This window comes from Notothenia coriiceps, unplaced genomic scaffold, assembly GCF_000735185.1.
Source record: "Notothenia coriiceps isolate Sejong01 unplaced genomic scaffold, NC01 NC01_scaffold00031314, whole genome shotgun sequence".
Lineage (NCBI taxonomy): Eukaryota > Metazoa > Chordata > Actinopteri > Perciformes > Nototheniidae > Notothenia > Notothenia coriiceps.
The window spans coordinates 1-5,476 of NW_011364015.1; the positions used below are offsets into that span (position 1 = coordinate 1).

Here is a 5,476-nt window from a genome sequence, read left to right on the forward strand (position 1 = left end):
ACACTGGTCAATATCATTCGCTTTTGCTATATCAGGAGTCTAATTGCTGCAAGCTTCGATCTAAACTTGGGGTCTATGTTCCTAGAGTATATAAACCATCAGTAATTGTTACAGAAGCTATGTGACCCCAAGGGTTGCATATCTCTATTCATCAGTGTACAAGATCAGCTGCAAAGCAGTAGGTTTTATTGAAAACAGAGGGTGAGATTTAAAAAGACTCCCATGAACAATGTCATACAAAAACCCATCTTTGTTGCAGCTTTGTGGTGCAGTGTTGATCATATCAAAGATTCTGGAGTTGGACAACAACTGTTGTAGACTATTAATTAGGGGTATATAGTAAAAACTTTTGTTTTTGATTACAAGAACTCTTGAGTCTCCCTTTTTAACTCTACAAACTTTTTGAGACACAACTATTTCCTCTGGTTTCACTGGGTTAAAAAGATTCTGAATGGTGCTATCCTGCATGTATGTGGTGGCCATTAGGGTGAAAGGATCCTGAAAAGGATCAAATGTTGCCAATGCTTCCTCTTGGAGCTGTGCCGTACTCCCTGAATGACTCTCGAAGACCCTCTTCATTTTGTCTCTCAAGGTATCCAGAAGAGCCGCTTGATACTGTTGGACCCCAGAGACAATATCGTTGACACTCCTCTGAAAGAGAAAATTAAAAAAATTAAATACATCAGAGTATGCATTTACAGTCAGAGTGTCCATAGCTAACTAACATAACTAAAGTGCCCCCATGTCTGAACACAAGGTTGAAAATGACATACCTCTTCAACCCCTTTTACTACAGGCACACTTACATTCATTATGTCACTTAGCAGACACTTTTTTACAAAGCAACTAATAGATGAAATACCTGGGACAGGTGGCATTTTTCACGGACATTGATGGAAAATGCAACTGCACGTCTGGAAAGATTTCCGCCAGATGTATCAGCTTCTTCCTGGAGACATATTCATAGTAATATTACACAATTAGAAGAAAGACTAGTTAACTCAAGTGTTGTATGTTTGAGTAATATTATCATGTAAGATATGGCTTTTAAACCAGCAGCCCCTGTCCAATATGTCTTATTTAAATAGTGTCTGTGAAAATAATTACAGGAAGAAAGTCCTGTGTTCTGGCTAGTGAAAATTGCTATTTCAACCAGTGGCGGCTGGTCCATAGAGGCAGAGGAGATTGCTCCTCTTCTATTTTTGAGAGGCAAGAGGAAGATCAAATCATCAATCAATCATTGTTTTACTGCTTAAGTTTTCATTGGACAGAATAAAGTAGAGATAAGTAGCCAACTAGTGTAGTAATAATAATAATTAGTATTTATATAGCAAAGTCCAGATTAAAAGATTTCCAGAGTAAAAATAAAGAAACCCATATAAGAACCCCCTTTATGACGTACACAAATTAGGGTTATTTCACTACGACAACAAAAGCACGTGAACACAACGCACTCGTAATTACCAATTCACAAATGGAAAGGATCATCTTTCCCATAGCACGTGAAGGCACCATTAAAGTAGCTTCACATGTAGTGAGCTACTTTTGCGGTGTTTGTGTAACATAGCTTGCTACATTTGACTGGTTGGTAGCTTCTGTGTAGTGAAGCTCCATAATGGCAGAGTAACTGGTAGCTTAGCTCACTACATTTTCAAAGTAGCTTGAAACATCCATTAATTCCACATACAACACGGAAATCTGGACTGCGGCCATGTGCCTTGTTAACATGGCTCAGCCGAGACTTCAATGTTCATGCAAAAAAAAAGAAGCAAATCACACACCGCCAATACGCCATGTTCCTCAAAACCTTCTGAACTGAGGAGGAGATGGAAGCTGACAGATTGATGTGACAGACAAAACATCTGCTAAAGGCAAAGTTGAACCACAGCCCGCGCCAGTACTGTAATATCTCCTAGTTCTGCAAGACTTCCTGGAGGGCTTTGGCACGTTGGTTGGGTCAAACCATATTAACAATAGGGGGGTTGGGGTCTCTGATATATCCTTTTTAGTATGTGCTGCGATATGAAAAAGACAAAAAGCATATGTATTAGCAATTACAAACACTATCGTCACCTTTTTTTCCTCAAATGCTTAATTTTATCATCCCTATTTACCCAGATTATTATTTGTCGAACGATGAGTTCAACCCACTACTGTATCATTTTCAAGTAGCCAGTTCACGAGGTTAGAAAGAAGAGAAGGTCACAGAAGAAGAGAAGAGAAGAAGGTCACACATTGGAGAGAAGGTGTGTATTCATATTATAATAAAAGCGCATTAATTTGTCACGGTACCAATGTTGCTGGGTTAAAAATTCAATAAATATTATGTCTGTTAGCTAGTTAGCTAGCTAGCTAGCAAATCATTACAGACTGCTGAATTAATCCACTAAAATTGTCAGTTGCTTCTTTTCTACACCAGTATAGTGGTACGTTTATTAAATAATGAATTAAAAACGACATGTATAACTTTTATTTGTATCGTGATGTGTTCACCGGTCCCACAACTTCCATTACGCAGTCAAAATGGTAACTAAGAGTGGAAAGTGTTCAGCGTTTCACACTGAACTATTTGACCGTTATAATGAACCATGCGGGTACTACCGGTAGGCCTATAGTGCACACAAATATTTCATGCTTCAGATTGGAACACATTTATACACTCAAAACAGTAAATGTAAGTACAGAAGTATGCAAATTGAGATACAGCAAGGGAAAGATAGCTGTTTTGTCAGTATTCACTAAAACCAGTGTGCGAAATATGGGGTCCCTTCGTTCTGAGTTGGAGAGTAGCACGTTTAAGTTCGCGGCCAAATAGTAATTAAAGTAGTTTGTTACTATACAAGTTAAGCGCCTGTAACATCAGTGTTAAATGTTCATGTGCCGGTTGGTGTACCTTATGAAAGTAAGTGTTTATCGGTTCGCAGACGTAATGAGCGACGTTGCAGTGGTCTATATGTAATGCGCACGTTCTATTGTTTACAATTAGCATGCTAAGCAGAGTTAGCTTTTTTCACGTCTTATGTTGCCTTACTATGTAATATGAATGAGATTCATGTTGCTTAGTGTAATGCCCCATACACCGCTTGCTTTGCATGTCCAGCAAACCAACCAGTGAAATAGTTTCGGAAAGGACCACTCTACTGTGATGAGGTGGATTTGTTTATCGGCGTTACTATAGCGATCATGACGGTACTGAGCATAAAGTAGAAAGTAGATGAGACGATAGAAGGGTAAGAAACCCATATGAAGATAGGCTTTTTATTTCAGTTATCCTATTTTTGCACCGAAAATATTTGAAAACCATGAAAGTTTAAAAAGTTCAAGATAATGACCACTACACAAGCGAAGTTGTGACACCCCGTGTTCGTTCCCAGCGCCCCCCTAGGTTGTACGAACGCCCCCCACGGGGCGCTGACGCCCCCGTTGAGAAACCCTGTAATATAAAACAACGTGCATCCAAACAACTTTAGCCAATGCAACCTCCTATGTCAGTGTTGCGCAACAATCGGGAGATGGGACCCCCCGAATATTGACGGGTATTTCGCACACTGACTAAAACCATTATTTTTCAGCCTCTGTAGCAGATAAAAACATAAAATGAAAAGCATTTAAGAGCTTAAACCACAAGGAATGATTGTATTCACTGTAATATTAAATCACATGTTTGTAAAGCTGTTTGAAATAAAATTATGATAATTAATTAATATTTTTTCTTCCTACCAGGTTATAGATGGGACAATGGATGATGTTACAGTGTCAATTTTTAAGGGTATGTCATTTGTGTTTGAATCAAAACGATAAATAATTATTTGGGATTGTAAAATGTTGGTAATGATGCTGCTGTCCTCATAGCTGCTAACATCGATGAGGTATTGATGCACTCCCTCACTCGTGATGATTTGAGAGACCTTTTTCCTGGGCCAGAACACTTTCTTAGGAGAAAAAGAGTGTGGTCTTTGATCAGCCCAGAGGTAAATGGTTACCTACTTTGGTCTAAAAACAAAGTTGCACAAGACATGTTATTTCAGATTGTCGCCATTGTTTGACTTTGACTGTTTGACATTATCTGCTGTTGTAGGACGAGAATCCTATCTTAAAAGATAAAGATGGCCCTTCTGAAACAGGAACTCCACCTTGTAGAAAACATAGTCTCCCCCAAACATCCACTCCTTTGGAGAAAAAACGCCCAAAGATGACCCTATAGCTACCTAGTCCACCAGAGTATGTGATTTACACGGACAGTGAGTTGGAACAAGCTTGTAGACATTACTTTGAGATGGCCCGCACAGGCAGAGAGGGGGAATGTGTAATGTCCAAGGAGTTGAGTTGCAGGCTAGTGAGGAACACACTCACGAGCATGATTTCCATCCTGAGAGCAAGTCCACAAGGAGAAGAGCTTCAGTACCCTTCCAACCCTGAACTCACAGCCATGGCTAAGAAAGTAGTTGAGTATTATCCCATGTTACAAGACAAAGATGAAGCTGTGAAACATGTAAGTCATTAAAATGTGTGGCTATTTATTACTTGCACTTTGTTGATTGTGAAGTACTTAATAATTATTTGAATTCACTGTCATCTCTTAACATTTTGTAAAAAAAGTCAAGGCTTCATCAACATGATTAAGTAATTCTTATAAAGTTATTCTTTGTTATTTGCCACAGACAACCATTCACAATAAACTTAAAAAGAGGCTTCTGAACGTAAAGTCTCCGCAAAAGAGGCAAGGGTCTGCACAAGAGAGGAGCTGTCCAAAGAAGAGGCGTTGCCTTGACTTGTCCGCAAGTGACTCAGGAAAAGATTATGATGCTGACTCAAGTGACGCAGGTGGATCAACAATTATTTTGGATCAGACTCTTACCAGTTCTGATGAAAATGAAAGTACATGTAAGTAGAATTCAAACTTAATTTCCATTTATATGGTTTTCTACTCGAAAGGCATATCCACACATTGCTGAATGCATAACATCATATGCAACATAAAAGTTGTTTGTAATGGGCAGAGATATTATGGTCATTTTCTGTCATTCATTTTGTAGAGAACATTTTAACCTTTAAAGGCCCAGTGAAGTGTGCACCTGTGCATGATCTGTTATGCTAATATGTATAGTAATGACCAAAATTGTCTATTGAACCCATATCAAAAGATGTTGGAATAGCAATGAATTTGACGAGTTTTGAATTTGCCGCCTGGAAATCTGCAGTTGACCTCCGCCTTCGTGGGCGTGGCTTGCGATCTACTGCGGGACGTCACGAGATGGACGCCGCCGCACTATTTACATTCACCACCGTTCATTTTTTCACTTTTTCAAAGTCGAATTTCTCAACGTTTTTGAGCGAGTATTTTACTGGAAAGTGTTGCGGAGTCGACTGGAAGTGATTGCCAATCGAGAAAACCTGACAATGGAGGCGACAGTGAAGAAAATCGGAGGAAAAACACACGGGAAGCGATGCATTGCCGCTGGCTGTAGTAATGTCA

General features: G+C 39.3%; 1 long non-coding RNA gene across 1 annotated transcript; it reads left to right on the forward strand.

Annotated features, from left to right (window-relative positions):
• Positions 1-2,359: 2,359 nt before the first annotated feature.
• Positions 2,360-4,886, forward strand: LOC104959904 (uncharacterized). Its single transcript, XR_799931.1, has 4 exons — positions 2,360-3,769; positions 3,853-3,971; positions 4,079-4,492; positions 4,662-4,886. It is a non-coding gene; the product is annotated as an uncharacterized lncRNA (long non-coding RNA).
• The last annotated feature ends 590 nt before the right edge of the window (positions 4,887-5,476 follow it).